Source organism: Acanthaster planci, linkage group LG12, assembly GCF_054643075.1.
Source record: "Acanthaster planci isolate LZ-2023a linkage group LG12, COTS_SCS, whole genome shotgun sequence".
Taxonomy (NCBI): domain Eukaryota; kingdom Metazoa; phylum Echinodermata; class Asteroidea; order Valvatida; family Acanthasteridae; genus Acanthaster; species Acanthaster planci.
The window spans coordinates 5,146,592-5,168,550 of NC_141788.1; the positions used below are offsets into that span (position 1 = coordinate 5,146,592).

Below are 21,959 nucleotides of genomic sequence, written 5' to 3' on the forward strand. Positions count from 1 at the left end.
CACTGGAATGACCTGTGAAATTTACGGTATGTTCACTTTATTCATGTAATTGGTTGCAGCATGGGTATATTTATCTACCAGAAAGTTTGTATGAAGTAAGATTTCCTGGTTAAAATGTCATAAGAGCCATTTGCTTTTTTCGGGGGGGGAGTGCAGCAAAACTTATGCAGTTGGGGACGTACAATAAAATCTCAGTAACTTGAAGTCAGTTAAATCGAAAGATCGTTTGTCTTGTAGGTACTGGAAGCAGAACGGGGGGCTGGGGATGCCATTGCCCCCCTCCATCTTTGAAAAGGTAGTTATTCCTCCCCCCACTTTATAGGCCTACCAGCCATTGGAGGTACATGTACACTGCAACTTCACAAGTTGTTTTCTTTTCAGTCTAATGGCTGGGACTTGCCCCACCCCAAAACTTTTAAACCGTTCTGTTGCTGTTGCTTGTAGGCCGACTACTTGCCAAGAGAATAGGCTTTTATATAAATATTTAAAACCCTCTGTTACTGCCCACAACACTACATCAAGTTATCTTGAGGATTTTTTGGCACCGATAAAAAACCCCCAAAACCGCTAAATTGTTTCAGAAATGAAAAACACACTGTGAGAACTTGGTTTGAGTCATCACACTGGAACTGCTTGTGTTGCGTGCATACTGCACTCAGCATGGCACACACCCATTGCACTCACCACTGCAATCATGCAAACCCTGTTTTCAGGCTAGCCTGATTGCTACCGCAGACCCATTCACGGACAGTCCAAATCGCTGACTCTTTTCAATAACCATGTGACCATAGAAAGTGTTGTCATTAGACAACCCAAGTGAAAAAACCCTGAAATTCTGTGGCATGTCATGCTTAACGCGATCTGCGAAAAGACGAAAGATCTGCCACACGGAGGTACACCATTGAAGCGGTCAATTTTTATATAAAAAGAAATCGGGATGTCTGTGCCACCCCATTGAAGAAATTTGATTTTATATAATGGTAGAAAGAAATCTTTAGGTTACAGTCTTAAAAAAAATTTTAGTGAAAAAAAGCAGGAAAATAATCACTAAAAAGTTGCCATAGCAGAGCAAGGAAAGTTAATGATTACGTATACATGTCATGTGTGTGTTCTCCAACTTCATGACTCAGGGAATTGTATTAATAACAACATCTAGGTAACTTTTTATTTATTCTCCGAGGTTTGAGTTATCAGTTGTAAACGGCAACCCATGAAACAAGACTGCGCCACCTACACGTGGTACTCATTGTCTGGCAGTGGCTTTTGTGATTGATTTTATCCTTCTAAGTTTGTCGTAACTGCCAACCGGTATATAAGTCACAGAGACACATTTTTCTGCCTGAGAATCAATGTATAAGCCGCAGCTTATGTTGTGTATGTTGTGAAAATTATGGTGTATGGGTTTTGACAGCAAACTCTTTGACTTCCAGCGTGTTCAATAACTCCCCCCTCTCTTTTTCAATACTCGGATAAGCTTGATGATTTAATACTTATGTGACGTTTCATGTTTACTCAGGACTGGCCAAAGTAACTGACTGCTGACCCAGTTACTTCTTGGACTTATGTCTTGTCTTTCATCAGATCAGTGTCTGTCCAGCCCTTGCATGAATGGAGGTACAGGCAGTTTTCAAGGTTCCAGTCTCAGTTGTGCCTGTCTGTATCCCTACACTGGAAATACCTGTGAAATTTTCAGTATGTTCACTTTGCGTAATTATGTATTATCATTAACAGACATGGCCTTTAACCACAGTGGAATTCTTTTGTGAACTTTTTGAAACAAATTTCTATGGACTTTTTGTTGAGTTTTATGAAGTGATAATTTCTTCTTAATAGCCTTTAACAGAGATGCAACATGTCCTCCTTCAGGAGCTGCAATCCTTTCTATTGAAAACTAGATGTTTTTTTACTGCTGTCTCGTCACTTGCTTGATGGATCCATACATCATAATGTCCCTTGTTATTCCAGTCCTTACATGAATGAAGATACAAGCTTTATTAGGATTCCTCATTCATTTTGAGCTGCCTGCCTCTCTGCATGTAAATGTGAAACCTTCATTTTGTGTTCACTTTGTATTGTATAATACTGTAGCGGAAGGGTTTTAGCAACAAATAAGTTTCAGTATTAAGCACGTACACATTTGACTATTGAACTCGTTGGTATAATGGTATTTATATCACGAGAGGGCGCTCCGTTGTTCTAAATTGAGTACCTGGTATCCGTATGTATGTACTAAAAATAGACCTTGTATCTGGGAAGACGGTGTGTGACCTCGGGTCAGGGAGAACAATAGAATTGGGGTCTTCCGTTGGAACGTACGTAAAAAGTTGTCGTTTTGGGGAGTTGGGTTGTTGTTACGTGTTGCTGACACTGGAAAACGACATGGCGCCCTGAGTGTCACGAGGGAAGACTCACCACTATATGTTTGCCAGGGGATAATTCTTGAATCAGGGGGGATACTCATCACTTTCACATCATTTATTACCTGTACCTGCTGTGACTGACTGGAAGTCTACTCAAATTTTGGGAGAGCTGGAATAAATGCCAGAATCATCAAAATCAGACAGCCGTGTCTCAGGGCATCTGTTCGTCTGTCAAGAGACAATTTATACCCCGGCTCTACGCGGAGCCCCCTCAACATACTACAGTTTTTGGTAACACGGATGGGGTGGTGTTGATGCAGGTTGGACGCTGGTGCTGTTGATTTTGACGGGTGATTTTCCAATTGCGGGCCGGGAGACTTCAAGCTGTGCGGTAGTGTGCTACGCTGAGGTACTGCGGCGGTGTACGGGGTTGCCAACCAACAGCCAGGCGGCGTGCGTTGGCCGGGCCGACGCGGGTGTGCTGAGCCAGGCGGAGGTTTGTGAGCTGGACCGGCGTAGAGCGTGCTGTACCTGTCGGCGTGCGGGGCCGGCGGAGCGGTCCGGTGTGTGGCAACGGAGGACGGAGTTCGTCGAGGATTTCTACCGCCAGGAAGCTGTCCATCTCCAAGACCAAGTGGACTGGACTGGACTTAAGTAGTAGTAAATTGCTTGAAGTTTGGTTCATGTAGCGGGTTGTTGCCCAATTGCTGTACATATAAGTGGGATTCCAGTCAGTTGCAGGTAAAACTTGTTGACCTATTAATTGCAGTTGTAATTGTGATTTGGTTTTGTAATTTTGTAAAGTTACTGAGTAACGTTAGTGTACTTGTTGTATGGTGGTGTAATGGCGACCTCGGAGTCTGCTCTGGTCGAGCAGTTAGTTAAAGGGCTAACGGATGCTTTGAAGCAGAGCCGACCCACTGTACAGAGGCCAGTTAAGTTGTCATGTTTTTCCGGTAGGCCAGTAAAACCAGGGGATCCGACAGTCAAAGAATGGCTCGAGGAAGTTGAAATATATTGTCAACAGTGCAAGATACCTGGTTCGGAAAAAGCGCAAATTGTGTTGAACCATCTGAAGAGTACGGCGCGTGATGAGATCAAATGCCATGGAGAGGCAGGGTTAAATTTTGAGTCTCTCAAGAAACTTCTTCATAAGCACTTTGGGGGCTGGGAAACGGTTCAGTCATTGCATAAGGCATTGTATGAACGTGTACAATTAGAAGATGAAACACTTATGGATTTTTCCAGGGTTCTGATCAGAATGTATGATCGGATACTGGAAGTGGCCTCTGACAGTGAGAAGGTTTCGCTGCAAGGTCTCCGCGACAAAGTTCTAATAGGACAGTTTGTGGCGGGGGCTAAGAGTCAGGGTGTCAGACTTGAGTTAAGGAGATTAGAGTTGTCCAAGTCTCAACAAACATTTCCTGAATTGCGTGATGCTGCGCTGGAGATTTTTCGTGACCTTGAGAGAGCTCCAAAGGCAAAGCGTGCTCAGACAAGGCAAGTCGTCGCAGATTGCGATGAGGAAACACTTGATCAGAGATCTGATGTGTTTGTTAATAGTGCAATGGGGAGCAAGGATCCCAAGCATAGTACAGAGTTGCAACAGATGTTGCAACAGCAGCATCAGATTATTAAGTGCCTGCAGGAACAGCAGGCCCAGTTGCAGAAGCAACAGGATCAAGTACTTGATCTTATGAAGCATTTGCTTCGTAGTCAGGAGTCTAAGGTTGTAGACAAGGGTGAAGTTGTGAAACCTTTTGGGAGGAAACAACTTGTTTGTTTCTCGTGCAAGCAACCAGGCCATTTTAAGAGTAGTTGTCCGAACCGAGACAGGAGTGCAAGCACTAGTAATAGTGGCACGCCAAGCCCTAAGGCTACAAACCCGGTTACTGTTCAGTCAGGGGGTGTGCAGCCACAAAGTAGGGGAGAGTTAAACTGACTCCCCTCACCACTGTGGGCCAAGTGGTTGAGGGATTTGAGAAAGAGGCCCCGCCCAAACTTCAGACTGATAAGGGAATGGGTTCCAATGTTAGGTCAGTAGATGAAGTCCTTGATAAACTGGTACGCACCAGTCCAAGGGCGCAGGTAGAATTGGCAGGTGTCCCAGTTAGCGTTGTTCTTGACACTGGGGCGGAAACCTCCCTTATAAGTGCAGCATTTTATAGGAGTAAATTGGCCGCACATGTGACCGGAGTGGAGCCCGTGGGTACCTATTTACGCGTGTTTGGCGTAGGACCTTGTGAGGTACCAGTTGAAGGATATGTCCAGATTCCCCTGAGGGTTTTCAACCAGACGGTTGAGGCACGTTTCCTTGAAGTAAAAGACAGCCCCGAGGTTGGTTTGGGGAGTGGGTGTGGCCCCGTTCTTTTGGGTTGCAATGTTTTGCACCAGTTAAGAAACATGGTGGTAGATCCCTCACACCGAGATGCAGAAGCATGGAATGTGACATTACAGTGGTATAATCTGACTAAAAGGGAGCCGGGTAGGGTTTCGGTAGAGCAAAAGAAGCCTGTAGTTGTCCGTACGGGGCGTTGCACGACATTTATTCCCCCAAGGGAAGTGCGTTCCGTAAAGTGTAATGTGCGTGTACCTTCAAATGTGTGGGAAGGGAAGACTGTGGTGCTAGAGGGAATTCGGGATAGAATTTCGGGAGGGGGAACAGCATCAACTCAGTTGGATCCAGGGTTAAGCAGTGGCTTAAGGGTCTATGATGCATGTGAAGTTGTGCGTGGGAACAAGGTAAGTGTTCTTGTAGCTAATATGGGTGCACAAATGTTAGCTATTCCCCCACATTCTCAGGTGGCATTCCTCAGTGAGGTGTCCCCAGCCGTTCAGGTTGATTGTGATTTGGAGGGTAGTCAAGTGAACGTTTCTGTCAATAGGATAATGACCCTGTCAGGTGATAGTTATTACGACACGGGTCCGGAGGAGCAGAGTCCTCCAGAGTCAGATTCAGTATTGGGGAGCGATAAACCACAGAAGTCTGAGATACATGTATATAAGGATGGAAGTTATTATCAGTTACCACCAGGAGTGGACTTAGGTTCATGTGATTTGAGTAGTGAAGAGCTAGATCGTGTTGTACATTTGATTCAGAAACACGATGCTGTATTTTCTAAGGATTCACTTGACTTGGGTACATGTGACAAAGTTCCACACAAGATACACACTGTTGATGAGGTGCCAGTGAGTCAACCGTATCGTAGGATACCTCCACAGTATATTGGAGAGGTTAAGGAGTTGCTTCAGGGGTTTTTGGAGCAGGGTATCATCCAGAGGAGTGGCAGTCCATATGCGAGTCCCCTTGTTCTCGTTACGAAACGGGATGGTGCTGTTCGCATATGTGTTGATTATCGGAGGCTAAACGCGAAGACGGTACGCAACGCGTTCCCGCTGCCGCGTATCGATGAATCGTTGGAGGCTCTGCGTGGTGCGCGCTACTTTTCATCTCTCGATCTTGCGCACGGGTATCATCAGGTTGTAATGGATACGGAGTCCATTCCAAAGACTGCTTTTCGTGTTCCTTTTGGGTTATTCGAGTACACCCGGATGCCTTTCGGGCTTGTAAATGCACCGGGCACTTTTCAACGCACAATGGAAATGTGTTTAGGTGATATGAACCTCACCGAGCTTCTTATATATCTGGACGATATCCTTGTATTTTCTGGCGATGTAGAGGAACACATTAGTAGGCTAGGTAAAGTGTTCACCAGAATTGCTGACTTTGGATTGAAGGTAAAAGGGGGGAAGTGTCATTTCTTCCAGTCACAAGTAACTTACTTAGGACATGTTGTGAGTTCTGAAGGCATTTCTGTCGATGCCGACAAGGTCCAAAGGGTCAAAGACTGGCCGGTTCCCACAAGATCTGGGGAGCTGAGGTCGTTCTTAGGATTGGCAGGATATTATAGGAGGTTTATTGCCGGGTTTTCTAAGATTGCAGCACCTCTCCATGAGTTATTGCCCTCATTGGTCAAGGGAAAGCCAGTTGTGAATCAAAAGAAGTTTGAGTGGACAGCGGAGGCCGATGAGGCATTCTGTAGGTTGAAACAGGTGCTCACGGAGGCTCCGGTGCTTAAGTACCCAGATTTCACTAAGCCGTTTGTGCTGGAGGTCGATGCCTCATTGAAAGGCTTAGGGGCATGCCTCGCCCAAGAAGATGAGCAAGGGAGGCGACATCCAGTTGCTTACGCTAGCAGGGGGCTTAGGGGTGCTGAGCGTAATTATCCCGACTATAGTTCGTTTAAACTAGAGTTGTTAGCGTTAAAGTGGGCGATTGTCGATAAATTTCGTGATTACCTTGTGGGGGCGAGATTTACAGTGTTGACAGATCATAACCCTCTTGCACATCTAAAAACTGCAAAGTTAGGGGCGTGTGAGATGAGATGGGTTGCTCAACTTGCTGCATTTAACTTTGGCGTTCAGTTCAGGTCAGGGGTTAGTAATAAGTGTGCAGATGCTCTTAGCCGGTATCCTGGCCATTGTTATTGTTCAGCCAGTGAGGTTGAACAGGTGTTCCAGTCAATGGTACACTCCACTTCAGTTCCACTTCGGGTAGATGTCTCACGGGCAGCCGTTCGTGAGTCAAATGTGCAGGATCACTCTCCAAGCGGAAACCCGCCGAGTGTGTTTCCATCATGGACTTCAGACCAGTTGTCGGCCTTGCAAAAGGACGATCCGGAGTTAGGGATTGTTTGGAGGCGTTGGGAGGCAGGTTGGCGTCCAGGGGAGTCAGTGGCGGATTTGGGTTCTGAGTCACCCGAGTTGAAAGCGTGGGTGTGGCAGTGGCCGCGTTTTGTTGAACGTGACGGGGTTCTCTGCCGTCAGGTCAACGATCCATTGCATGGAGAGTTGTTTCAGATTTTACTGCCGAAATGTCTCATCCCTCGGGTGATGCAGGGTTGTCATGATGGATGGGGACATCAGGGTGTTACCAGGACTTGCTCACTCTTAAGGAGGCGAGTCTATTGGCCCAACATGGCTACCATGGTACGCCGTTATATTAGTCAGTGTAGGCAGTGTATAACCGCGAAGGCCATGGAACCTAAACCCAGGACGCCTATGCGTCACCTACTTGCGTTTAGACCGCTCGAGGTTGTGGCGATTGACTTTGTGAAGCTTGACAAGGGAAAGGGTGGTTATGAAGATGTTCTTGTCATTACAGATGTTTATACCAGATTTGTGCAGGCGGTACCTTGCAAAGATCAACTTGCTGTTACGGTAGCCAAAGCTCTTATACAGCATTGGTTCACTCGTTTCGGGATCCCTAGTAGAATACATAGCGATCAGGGAAGGAATTTCGAAGGGGAAGTAATCCGGGAACTTTGTGCTTTGTATGGGATAACTAAATCTAGAACAACACCCTATCACCCTGAAGGAAATTCACAGGCAGAACGGTTCAATAGAACATTGTTCGGATTAATCAAGTCCCTTAGTGAGCGGGATAGACGCAAGTGGCCTGAGTTCTTGGCTCATTTAGTGTTTGTATATAATGCCACGCCACATTGTGTGACTGGGGAGGCACCGTATACTCTCATGTTTGGGAGAGAACCAACTATTCCTTTAGATCAGCTTCTTGGGAAAACTGACAGTGATTGGGGCCAAGACTTTGTAAAAGAGCAGTCACAGTTAATTGATAGAGCTAACGAACTAGTCAGTGATAGAGTAGCTAAGGTTTGTAACCGTAACAAGGCTGCTTACGATGTGAAAGCTACTGCAAAACCTATTGGAACTGGTACACAAGTGTTGTTGAAGAAATGTGCATTTCGGGGGCGACACAAATTGGCAAATGCATATGAGAGCACACCCTATGTAGTTGTTGGAGTTAATGACCATGGTGATGTGTATCACATCCGACCATTACTGGGAGGGGAACAAAAGAGTGTTCACAGAAGGTTGTTACGGGTTTGTCCGCCAGAATTTGGGGAGTCAAGCAGTAGTAGTGAAACTGAGTCAGATGACTCTGATTGGGGTTTTATTGAAACCAGTGGTAATGCTGCAGAGCAGACTCTGAGTTCGGGTGCGAAGCTGGTTGACCAACAGAAAGTAGGGGAGCCAGCCACGGGGTCTAGTAGGGATGTAAAGCCTCTTTGGAGATCCAAGCGGAGTACCCGTGGGAAGCATAAGAACCCATTTCATTTGCCAAGGTCAGCGGTGCGCTGAGTATTTAATACCAAGGGTTGGTTGGTAGTTCCCTGTGTATGGCTGAAGGTTGGTTTAAAGGCCGACTGTTGGGAAGGACTGGGGTATCCAGCTTCCTTGCGGGCGCCCCAACTGGATAGCAGCGCAGTGTCTACAGCCACCGTAGTCAGGTTTGTGGTTAATCATTGGGTGTAATCAAGCGGGCAATGTGTGTTGGTGAGTCCCACTACCAATGGAAGTAGTTCACATGTTTGTATTGTTTGGACATAGTTTTGTTAAACGCCTTCGCCACCAGCGTGGATATTTTGATATTGAGTTGTCGAGAGGTACTTATTCGATAAAGTGTCTTGGGGAGGGTGGTCTCACAATTGGCCGTGTGCTAAGAGACCCTCAGCGATATTTGAATCAACTTAGGGAGGCTTCACCTAAGGTGCTTATTCTTGATCTGGGAACCAATGATCTGTGTTCTAGGGAGAATAGTCCGGAGGCGGTACATGTCTCTATGTGTAAATTAGTTAAAGAGTTTTCAAGTTGGGGTATTACGCCAGAGGTTGTTGTATTCTTACCCGTTTTACCACGAACAAGTGGCATGAGAAGTTACCAAGTTTCATTAGAAGAGTTCAATGAAAGAGTACAATGTTTCAATGAGTTGCTAGAGTGTTCAACATTCACAGAGGATAGATGGTGGCTGTGGCGACACAGGTCCCTGAGAAATCCTAGCTTTATCCTTGACGGGGTACACTTAAACCAGTTGGGTATGATGCATTACGAGAAGACACTCAGCCGGCTTGTTAAGTTTTTTGAATTTCGAGTTTTGTAAATTGACCAAAAAAACCCCTCTGGGTCTACTTTCTAACTTGATGTATGTCAGTATTCTGCTTTGCTAAGAGTAGCAGGAGTTATCATTGTACAAATGGACACATTGTGTTACATGGTCTGTTTTGCTGTTTATTTAACTGAAATTGTTAAAAAAAATCATAGTTTGTATTGATTAGTAATCCCTGCGATCTTCAGGCGCAGATCGTTAAAGTAGGGGAGGATGTAGCGGAAGGGTTTCAGCAACAAATAAGTTTCAGTATTAAGCACGTACACATTTGACTATTGAACTCGTTGGTATAATGGTATTTATATCACGAGAGGGCGCTCCGTTGTTCTAAATTGAGTACCTGGTATCCGTATGTATGTACTAAAAATAGACCTTGTATCTGGGAAGACGGTGTGTGACCTCGGGTCAGGGAGAACAATAGAATTGGGGTCTTCCGTTGGAACGTACGTAAAAAGTTGTCGTTTTGGGGAGTTGGGTTGTTGTTACGTGTTGCTGACACTGGAAACGACATGGCGCCCTGAGTGTCACGAGGGAAGACTCACCACTATATGTTTGCCAGGGGATAATTCTTGAATCAGGGGGGATACTCATCACTTTCACATCATTTATTACCTGTACCTGCTGTGACTGACTGGAAGTCTACTCAAATTTTGGGAGAGCTGGAATAAATGCCAGAATCATCAAAATCAGACAGCCGTGTCTCAGGGCATCTGTTCGTCTGTCAAGAGACAATTGATACCCCGGCTCTACGCGGAGCCCCCTCAACATACTACAATACCAAGCTCTATTCAGCCACTTGACTTTTTTCACTTTATGAAGAGCCATACAGAACAGCATTGTGCACTTAGTAAAATTATTATGCTAGGATTTGTTGCCTCCTATGGTAGCTGTGAATTGACTCCTCATCAAAACCTCCTCCGTTCCATCACTTGTTTGAGAGGTCCATGCATCACTTTGAGTGTAAAAAGAACATCGCTCTACTTGAATCCTTGAATTCCTCTCCATCATCAGATCCGTGTCAATCCAGTCCTTGCATGAATGGAGGTACATGCTCTGTTCAACGTTCCTCATTCACCTGTACCTGCCTGCCTCTCTACACTGGGAGTACCTGTGACATTTTCAGTATGTTCACTTTTTATAAGTATCATAATACACATTAGCTTATTAATTGGAGGTGTGGCAGAAACAATAGGAGGGCGCTATTTGGTTTGGGAGAAATCTGTTGGGTGTACTCAAAATTTATCCACTTCATATAGCACCTTCCTATTGTGTCCGCCATGCTTGAAGGGGGGGGCCTAATGGCCCTCAACCTAAACAGAAATCATTTATGAACTTTATGAAGTGAGAATTTTTGCTTCAAATGTCAAACTAGCTATTCATTCCCAGTAAACTAAATATGCGGGGATTTTTAGCCTAAAAGTTAACCTGTGAATTGACTATTTCTTCCCCTACAACCAAGTATAGTGGAACTCCCTAAAGCAGCACCCTTCAACATTTCTCCCAACTTCCCTCTGCAGTGTTCCCAACCCTCTTCACTGAAAAACTTCAAATTCATCAAGTATTAACACTGGTACTAGTACCTTTATAGTGCATATTGTTGATACTTTGTGAACAGTTGCAGTGTCACAAAATTAAGTCTGTGTAAAGTAACACTGAGTGGCACCCGGCAAAAATTCTGCAAAGTGTTACCTCGAGATGAATTTGAAAAAATACCACATTAACATTTTAGGATTTTCTAGAAACTTCTTAAATTCTAATCAATCTTCATTACCTTCTGTCACAAACCAAACTACTTTAGAGAGAATGAGATTCTTACTTTGGGCACAGTTTCAAGAGATTCTTTGAATTGCAAAAAAAATCAGAAAATCAGACAAAAATTGGAGCATTGCATAAACTCAACATACATGTAGATAAATAGGAATGGGAGCTTAATAAATTTCATAGCACATCACTTGGTGAGAAATTGGATGTAAAAAGCTTGCTTTAGCAAGACTAGGCGAAATATCAAAGTACTCCACATTATTGGCAAGGCCAGATTAGGGTATATCATCAAACCTTAGCTGCTTTCCTGACACTTTCCTAAAGGCTCCGTGCATAGCACATCACTGGTAATGTGAAGAGAAAATCAGTTAACTTTCGTGTTCGTGTTTATCATCAGATCCGTGTCTTTCCAGTCCTTGTTTGAATGGAGGTACATGCGATGTTGAGGGTTCTGGATTCAGATGCACCTGCCCACCTGGCCTCATTGGATACACGTGTACAAGTTTGGGTATGTCCACTCTGTACACATTTAATTTAATATTATTACATTTTATTACATTTAATAACATCCACTTGGAATGCTGGTGTCTATTTTTGTACTAATTTGGACAGCAAAGATGCCGCGTAAACCACTCAATAGTTAATTGGTGTTTTGACAGCTGAAATCATCACAAGCTTCTGAAGTGGAATAAGTCAAACCAATGTGACCTAACCCAAGTTTTGCCTTTCACTAGATCTCTGCTTTACCAGTCTTTGTTTGAATGGAGGTACATGCAATGTTCTGGGGGTCCTTTTTCGGCTGTACCTGCCGGCCTGACTACACTGGAAATATGTGCGAAGCTTTTGGTTGTTTTGCTAATTTTTTATTCATGCATGAACTTGTAATAGAGTAGTCATCTACTTAAATTTAACTTGAACTTAAAAGTCTGTAGGCCTAATAAGCTTCACGGTCATTATGGGGGAGAACTCCTGCCCCCCCCTCAGGATACATGAAAGGAAAAAGATATAAGTAACAAAGAATAGAGGGATCGAGGAGATAAGGAAAAAGGGGAATTGACACCTTTCCATTGGTATTGGTTTTCACTTTTTTTTCATTGTTGATGACTGGCCCATCCTGTTGGTACCCATTTTAGCCTTTAAACTCAGTGAACCTAATCATTGAAAGAACATGTAGGAATTAACTTTTCGAAACCAAATGGTGCCAATGGGGCCATATACCGGTACTTGATATTCGGCTGAAGCTTCAACCACGTGCACCCATAAGTATTCAACAAAAATAATAATAAAACAAAAGAAAAAGCGAGAGAAATGAAAAGGGGGGAGAGGGGATGGAAATCATCATTTTCCTTGAAAATACCGATCCTTTTCCACCATTAATACTTTATCAGTTTGTCAGTGGTGAGAGTGCTTTGCAACTCTCTTTCGAACATCCTCATGTTAAAATCATGGCGATGCTTATGCATGCACCCATGCCACTGAAGCCACAAGCTTTTTGTTACGATCATACCTCTTCAACCTGATAATCAGCACCAGGCGTTTCTCCGCGGGAGGGGTCACGTCTATGAGATTTTTTTTAATGTCCGATTGTTACTGACAGGCTGACACATATGGTTATGCATTATATTGTCATTGATGTACATACATGTATCATAACGTGTACAGAATGTCATTGTTCATTTTTATAATATAAATAATGTCGTTTCGGTTTTTTTTTTCAATTTCATTTTTGTGTCAGAGCGTCGACCCCCCCATCCGCGCCTGCAACTTTCCTCTGAAGAAATTTGTAAAGCTTTACCTTGACTGGATTATGTAAAGTGTAGTCATGTGACACTTCCAAGATTTGACCTCTCCTGCAGGTTTGCCATATCTAAGTCAGACACCATCCGTAACATTTGAATCAGGATCAGCGAGAGTCATCTGGCAGGCATGGAACATAAGCTCAGGGGACAGAGGAGCGGGACCAGTGATTGCATACAAAGTATATTACTCTCTGACATCTCCAATATCCTGGATTGCTGCTGGTACCATTTCGGTGACAGACCCATCTCAGAGCACGTACAGCTTCATAGTCCAACCATTGGAACCAAGCACTGAGTACATGTTTAGCGTGGCTGCAGTGGGAGATGGAACAGGAGAAGGGTCAAGGAGTCCGTCAGTTTCTGGAGAAACCCTTCCAGTCCTTACAACTACCACTGAGAGGACTACATCAAGAGAAACTACCGTGACTGAGTGTGAGTTATACAAAAACATATAAAAGCAAACAAAAAAAATTGAGAAAAACTGTTATTTAGAAATGAGGTCACATTTCTTTGTATATCTGTGTGGTTACAATCTTAGCATTCCATAAATATAATAACTCGGGTCAAATACTTCTAAACCACCTTTCAACGAGATCTTTCTTACTACAGTGTTCAGAATAATACCTTAGGAGAAAATGCCTTAAGGATCGATATACGTTAGCATCAGTCTATTCGAAAGACGTGGCCGCACAGGAGGCAAAAATTGTCGCTAGTTGTCTTTCTTGTTTATCACTGCTCACCCTGTTTTATCACTGCTCACCACTGCCCACAACTATTTTCCAATCAACAACAGCCAGCTCTTCAAACACAGCCGTAATCGCAGTAATCATTGTGGTGGTCCTAGTCGTGGCTGCAGTAGCTGTAGGATTTTTCATTTGTTATCTCAGTCGTCGACGGCGTAACGGAAAAAACGAATCCGGTGCACAATCCGCCGGAGCACAAGAACTGGTGAGTAACAGACCACCTGCTAAATCACGTGACGTATAGGGGGTATCACTCCCATAGCAAAGTGTGTTTTGCGTGGTGTTTGCAAACAATAAAGCCGATTTACGGTAGAGTACCCAGCACATCAGTAGTCTGAGTACGGTACTTACCGACGCGGGCGTCGTTGGAGGGGGGGTGTCTGAGGTGTCACACCCCCTCCCTTATTGCTTTGTTTTGTCGGCAAAATCATGGTCTGTCTGCAAAATAATGAACGGAGAATGAAGATGAAAGGAAGGGGGGTACAAAAACTTGTTTTGCTTGACGGTCCGTTGGTACATTCATAATGCCCCCCCACTTGAAATGGCCTACCGTTGGCTTTATTTGGGTAAATGATACTTTTGAAACACTTTTCTTTTAGTGGACGCCGTGTTTGTTGATATCTAATACCTACCATAGATCGTGAGACTTGGCGGACGCAGTTGGTCTATATAAAGCTGCTTCATACAGTAGAAAGATTTCATGACATGTTTGTAAAATTGTCAATGGACGATGTGTTTCAGTGGCTCATCAGGTATTGGGTCGGGCCAAATGTTTGTCTTGTTTAATTTTGGTTTAGTTTTTCATCAACATAGAATCCCTCCTACAGGTGGCAGTTTCTAAAGTGCAAGCACTTCCGTCCGTAAACAAGACAGCACATCTTATTAATTAAGTTTGCATGTTGGCGAGTAGCGGCGCTAGACCTCGGTGGCTGTAGGTGCAAGTGTGGGGCAAGGCAGGATTGCATGGGTGCAAATGATCCCTCGTTTTACCTGGGTTCTGATGAGTCATAAAACGAAAATCGCCCTCGTAATATGTGACAAAATTAGTGGGTGCAAACATGGGTGCAAGCGGCTTTTCAGTGGGTGCATTTGCACCCACATGACACCACGTAGCGCCGCCACTGGCGTTGGCCCACCCATCCACCCACTTTCCTGGGTGTGTTTTCTGTGTTAATACTTACAAATCTTACAAATAGATAAGTTGCGTGTATTTTAATGGCAACTGTTGCAGTAGATAAGAAACCTGTCCCTGAATTTATCATAAGTTCTTGGCCGTTACGAATGGGACACGCGAAGAGTACGTCGTGGGTGACAACGTTGGTCCAGTACATTCCGTTCTTAAGAAGTTTTGGAAATGGAATAAAATTAAAAAAAAAAAGATTTGTATTCATGATGGGAGATTGGACAAAGAAAAAGTATTTGAAAGAAGCCGACTAAGAAGTACATGCATTCGTTCCATGCTGAACCCATAGTCACACCCCTTTGTTTCATTATTGTTTAATCTAGAATACTTATCAAAATAAGATTGCTTCAGACATTGAAACTACTTCGTCAGCTTATGAGAGGGTTGGTCATGGTGTTCCATCGTCATCATATGAAGTTCTTGATGTTGGTCTATCGTCAAAATCATCGACCTATGAAGACGTTGGACTACCATCTTGGGCGCAGCAATGGGGTATACAGTGGGAAGATATGATCATCAGCAAGACGGTCCTGGGCAGTGGAAACTTCGGGGAAGTTCTTGAAGGAGCAGTGGTGATCGGAGGGAAAATCTCAAAAGCTGCTGTCAAGAAACTGAAGGGTGAGGCTTTAAGAGTAAGAACTCTTATAGCAAACGTTTGACCATGATTAACATGGTAAAGCAGTTTGGCCTTTTTAATACACCACACACTCGGAGCAAAATTGTATTGCCTGTCCAAATTATCTTACAGGAGAAATTCTTAATTGCCTTACTTAAATTTTGCATTCCTTTGTAGCTTCAGTAGTTTCTGGATCTATTTCATTTCTTTCTTCTTCTTCAACAGCGGCACACCCATCACCGGCTGACCATCAGAACTTCACTGAGGCATTTCGAATTCTGACTCAAGTTGGACGTCATCTGAATATTGTGAACCTTCTCGCCGCTTGTCAACACGAAGGTAAGTGCGTCATAGATTTGAATCATGAAATCAAGTTTTCTTTTCATTGTAAACTCAAATTTGATTAAATAATAATTACAAGCCTTGCGTAATATATGTCACCAAATAATGTGTTTAAAACTTGTCAGATGATTTGTACGTGGCCGTGGAATACCTGCCCAACGGTGATTTGCGAACCTACCTGAGAAATGCCCGATCCCAAGGAGACGGTGGCCAGACGTCTCTGTCTTCTGAGAAGCTGATACAGTTTGCTCTGGACATTGCCAAAGGAATGCAACATCTTGCTGCATCGGGGGTATTAAGAACCAAAGATTTCAATGGTGTGGCTGTCGTCATTACATGAGAACATAACAAGTTTTGTTAAATCGATTGCATTACATGCATAGATAATATTTAATGGTAAATGTGACTGTTTGGGTTAAAATAAAAACCTAAGTTTCAGACAAAATGAAGTGAATTAAAAACGTTTTGAATACTTTGACAAGGAAAAATATGGCATTCAGGCAGAAAATTCACAGAGTACTGGATATCAAATAAAAACGCAATTTCGCGCATGGTAAAAAAGCGAAACAAACTCCCAGAAGTGTTCAACGGAACATGACATTACATTAAAATTAATTCCAGTAGAAAAGTTGCGAATGCATTTTTCCCCATGAAGAAATGTGACATTCGAGCAGTACATGACGCGCCAAACTGGGTATCAATTACAAACGGCAACTCTGCCTACGGGAAACAAAGCAGAAACTGTAGAAGTAAATATGCAAGTTGTACTTACAGGTGATTCATCGAGATTTGGCGGCAAGAAACATCCTTCTTAGCGACGATCTGGTTGCTAAGGTTTCAGATTTTGGTTTATCCCGAGGAGAAGATATCTATGTCCAGACATCCAAGGTATGATCCCAATTAAAAAATTGCTGCCATATCTAAAATTACTGAAGACATTATTAAGAAAAATGAATATAAGAGTTCCACATACTAATCAGTGTCTCTTTATGAATTTGTTCAGCATTATTGCTCAAGGGCCACTTCCTTTTTGCCTGGCCCTTAATTTCATTTTTTCCTGTTTACTTCTATGAAACCTGTGGAAATAACTGTAGGAACTGTAGGAACTATAAAATCTGATTCATGACAAAGAGAATAGCGTAACAGGCAACTTACATTAACGGAAAGTTTCGGTGCATGATTGATTTAGTTTTGGTTGAACATAGGTATTTCACTGTATCACTGACTTTTTTCCAGACTCGAGTTCCCACTCGCTGGCTTTCTCTGGAATCGTTGCTGAGGCAGGTGTATACGTCATAGAGTGACGTGTAAGTGCCCAGTATGGGAATCGTACGGAAGTGTATTTTTGACATCACTAAAAAAGTTCGACCAAATGTTTTGCCCAACAAACAGATTACTCGTTCGCCCAGACGGATTACTATTCCGTCTGGGCGGATTATACCTTTGTATTTCCCAAATTTGTTATTAATCTGCCTGGGACGAAAAGTGGGTCAAAGTTTTTTAATCATGTCCTTAATACGCTAAAATTCACCTTGTTTGCATTGAATAAATTTTTGTCATGCATACTTTATGAGATAATGAGTGCATTTCCTTCTTTTTGCCATCAGGTGGTCCTTTGGAATTCTTCTCTGGGAAATAGCTACTCTTGGTATGAAGTTGCAAAAGACGTTGAGTCTTTCATTTTCGGAAAAATCCATTCCATTGCCTACGGGCGCAAGCATTTGCGTTAAGTTCCATTTTCATGTTTGACCCGATTTTTCTTTCTTTACTTTCAAATCTGAATTGAGTACTAACACGATAACCTTATTTATGAATCACGTTTTAAGAGTATTCAGTTGCTTACGTTGTTAGGTGCCACTCCTTACGAAGATATCAAATCGAAGGACCTACCTTCAAGATTGGAAAACGGATACCGTATGCCAAAACTAAGCAATTGTGACGACGAACTGTAAGACTTCTTTATTCTTTATATGTGACCCACTCTGTAAAAATGAGTCACCTGAGCCACTTTGTGAGTTTTCATATGTATTGGAAAGAGCAAATTGAGTTTTTTTGTTTTGATGTATCACTCAGTTTGGCACCTTATGAAAGTGGATGCTCCATGGTGAAAAAAGCTGTGGGTTCCTATTGGTTTTCACTGTGCAAAATTATTCTGAAGGACTTTTTACTCGAAAGTGGCTCTGGCAACTTAAGACTCATTTTCACAGAGTGGGTCACATATTAATACAATTAAACTCTGAATCCTGATCCTGAAGAGGTTTTAACTTTGACCACTCATCCATACACTTATACCGGTATCGTATCCCTTTCTTCTGGAATTCTTTAAAATCAACAGTAAAAACACATGTAGTTTAGTCTCTACATGATATACAGCGGGAAACAATTCTTCATATAAACGAAAACATCGTGGACAGAAACACTGTACCCCACTAAGCCATGAGAACTTAACGCTTGCTGGGAATGTTTCGACATGTCAAATGAGGCAAACTTGACAACACCACGGAGCAATGGGACAGGTGGGCACAGTTGTCCGATACTATCTTCTTTATCACAGCTACGGTCTGATGATGCAGTGTTGGCAGGAGGACCCGAAGGAGAGACCAGCATTCAAGACATTGGTTTCGATTCTCAAATCAATGGCCGAAAACCAAACTGAGAAGGTGCGTGCTTAAGTGTCTCCACAAGAAAAAAGTATTAGCACTTTTGAAGGAGGAGATTTTCTAAATAGGGGGCTGTACATATATTTTGTTTTGGTAAATACAAAAGGCGCCGTTCTATTGTGTCAAGCCTCTCAGAAAAGCTAGCACCATTTCAAACTTGGCTAGCTTCATTTGCAACAGCTCTTTTCACAACTATCATACCATGGCATACCGAATAGGCTTCCCTTCTTACTGCGTAGGGGAGAGTTGTGTTGTCTCAGTTACCACAGGTGAAACAAAACTCGCCGAAATTTATTCCATTACTGTATTTTGAAGTCGGTCACATTTGTGCCATTTTCCTCATTGCAGACCTACATGCGACTGCTGCTAACATCAGAGGACTACATGTACTTGATGATTCGCCCAGAGCTGGATGATAATTGATTGGATTCAAGCCAAGGTCGAATGAAGCATGGGTGATGACCGTCAAGGGCTACTTGGACCTTAAACAGTACATAGAGCTTTAGGTCTAATGTTAACGTTTAATTGTCCTATAATAAATATATGTTGATTAGCGACCAAATAAATTTCGCGGTACTGAAAATAACGGTTAGGACAGGATACCTAATAAAATGTAATCTCGCGACCCCCAATACTGTCAATGATGCATAGTGACAGGAGCCGTGGAAATGATTAAAAGTTACTTTTAATTTTTCCGAATTCAAAACTGAAATGGTTTTCGCGGGGTAAGGTTTGTAAGAGTTTTCTTTACACAGAAATTCAGAACGTAAAATTCTTCCTCAGTTAATAAGTCGATGTCCATTTAATGAAATTCTATATGCTAGTGAAGGAATTAAGTGGCAGACAGGGAACTATTTGACAATTCTCTTCACAGCGACGCTTTTGTTATAACTTAAAAAAAAATCTGTCTGTCTTCATAATAAGCAACAAACGAAATCTGCTGAACGAATAGCCAAAAATGATGTAATCAGCTGAGGTCAACGTCACATTGACGCGTGGTGTAACAGTATAACCCTCATTCTGTTGCTGTGAAAACTCAGAATTACACTTGTTTCAGGAGAGTTTAAATTCAGCTACTCAGTGATTTTGTTTTATTAAATTTCTGCTGTTATATTTATCTATCTTTCACTTAATTTCTATTCTTTATTTCACTATGATGAAAGATTTATCTTGTGTACTACTTTACCTTTACACATGGATGTATTTGTGTCCTTTAATTTACTACACTTGCTTGTTCAAACTAAAGGCTATATGGTGCGTGTATATGGATTAGGGTAATTAACTTTTATTTCAAATTAAAACTTGGTAAAGTTTTATCGGATGTCGCATAATTTTGTTTTTCTTTGACTGTATTCAGTAAAGCCGAGTTTTTATTATTTGAATTAAGTGTCACATACACTGCGTTGTATATATTTACTTGTTTCTTGCGATATGCCAATCACAAAAGTGTACATTAATTGCAATCAGTTTTTTAGATTCAGACGTACTATATTGACATCTATTCGGTATACTAACTTTGGATTCGCTGAAAATGGCATTTGAACATAACGTATATCTGAAATATGCCATAATCTTCTTGCTTTGAGGTATAACCATTGGTATATTTCCATATCATCTTCCTTAGTGATTTTTTTCTTTAGGATTACGCACATGTATTGACGTAGCTTATTTTGATTAAGCAAATGTATGTGCTTGGTGATGCACCGATACGGAGCGATTTACGGTTGATTGCCTCATTTTTCAAAATGTCATTCACTTTATAGCAGTAACAAGTGAATTTGAACAACAATGATAGTGTCTTATAATGCAGATACGGAACTGACCTTTCAAAAGCTTTCCTATCAAGGGCTTCATTAAAATGAAATGGCTTCTGCTGAAAACGTAGGAATTATTTTCATGTATTTGGAAAAAAGCAAAACAAGATTAAACAGATCAAAACAAAACTGCTAAACGAGAAGCAGCCTTTATCTTATAAAACTCTGAGACAGAGCTACTTTTATTATGTTAGAGAGCGCTACTATTTCACCAGCCTTTCATTTCATATTTCCGCTTTTTGTTGTCTTTTTTCGATAATGAAACATTTGTATCATAATTCCCTGCTATTGTTTGTTCAACCTATGCATATTTTTAACTTTGATATGTCAACAATGCTTGTATCCGTAATATTTTTAATTACAAACCAACTATTAATCGTTTAACGGACTGTTACATACTTTCAAATCTTTTCTAGACTTTTGCTAGGGTCAGGAAGTGGAAAACTAGTGATAAGTGTTCCAAGCGATAAAACATAAAAACGTAAAATTGTATGACTTTTTATGGTATACTGATGGGACAGTGACAAAGTTGCATATCGCCCAAATTATCATTTATTAACTGCAGGCTTGTAAATTTGTTTAGAGAGATAAGTGCATGCTCATTTTTTGCGTGCTGGAAGTTGCGTTCGAATTAAAGACGCTTTGCTTGAATTGTATCACGATCTTGATTAAGCATAAGGTTTTTCACATTTCACCGGTACCTTACTAGTTCTCGTGAAGCGTTAGTTCGCTTTACCCTGATACGAATTTATAATTGTGTAGATTATTCAGTTTTTATATTATCTTATATATAGGCCTGTAAACTATTAAATTCAAATAGTCATTTAGGAATAAATAACTCGAGGTGGCGGAACAAGCAAAATGTTAAGAATTTCTTTGGAGTCTTCGGGTGGCAGCTTTGCCCTGTGCGTTCCACAGCGTGATCGTCAGGACATGGCCGTGGGGCCGTCACTTTTCCACACAGCGAAGGCATGGAAAACGTAGATTTAGGCTGTGTGCCGTGTTATAGCTCTGTCAGATTGTGGTTTGTTTTTCACAATACTGCTGGTGGGAGCACTGATATATATAAACATGCAGATTGACAATCTGCAAGTCCTTACTAATCTGAATGTCGGTTAATGTGAGTATCGGTTAAGCATTGCTTTTGATGTCCTTTCATGGTTATAACTTACAATGTCCAAAGCAATGTTGCGAAGTCCAAACACCCCAGTGATGAAATTTCTGCAGGTAAATTGCAAAAATTGGATGCCTCACTGAGCTCTAATACGGGAGATTTCGAATAGTGCACCGCTAACAGTTTGTACATATTGACCGGCCTCACGGTCTCGTTTTTCCGGTGTGCTCAGATTACCGGGTAGTATAATAAGCGAAAACTGCTGAGCGACACGAACTGGGACCCAAACGTGGGCGCAGTGAATCCCCTTTTTGTTCCCTTTTGTGCTGAGTTTCTACATCACATGATCACGGCATTACACAGGTAATACTGAAAATAGGCGGTTGCTATGTGTAGAATGTGTGGATCAAACAACCCTTCCACTCTCTTCTGTATTTTCCAAATGTGGAACAGAAGAGCCTACGTATCCGTATGCAACTGGAAAAATCAGTACACCCGAAAAATGGTCATGTTAGGGCAAAGTGCGTGCCTCCAAGAGTTTGCGACGCCTTGGCCAATCACAACGCATGAAATTTGTCCGCCCTTTCCAAACGGGCATTG

General features: G+C 42.3%; 1 protein-coding gene and 1 pseudogene across 3 annotated transcripts in view; both read left to right on the forward strand.

The window, feature by feature from the left end:
• The window catches only part of LOC147797094 (uncharacterized), a 76,897-nt gene that overhangs the window by 31,781 nt on the left and 23,157 nt on the right, over positions 1 to 21,959 (forward strand). The window lies entirely within an intron of this gene.
• On the forward strand, positions 1,592 to 20,492 carry LOC147797095 (angiopoietin-1 receptor-like; annotated as a pseudogene). The gene is made up of 12 exons (XR_015427331.1): positions 1,592 to 1,692; positions 11,486 to 11,596; positions 13,681 to 13,835; positions 15,137 to 15,431; positions 15,655 to 15,768; positions 15,897 to 16,063; positions 16,546 to 16,659; positions 17,008 to 17,078; positions 17,379 to 17,419; positions 17,623 to 17,719; positions 18,326 to 18,431; positions 18,780 to 20,492. The product of XR_015427331.1 is annotated as an angiopoietin-1 receptor-like (transcript).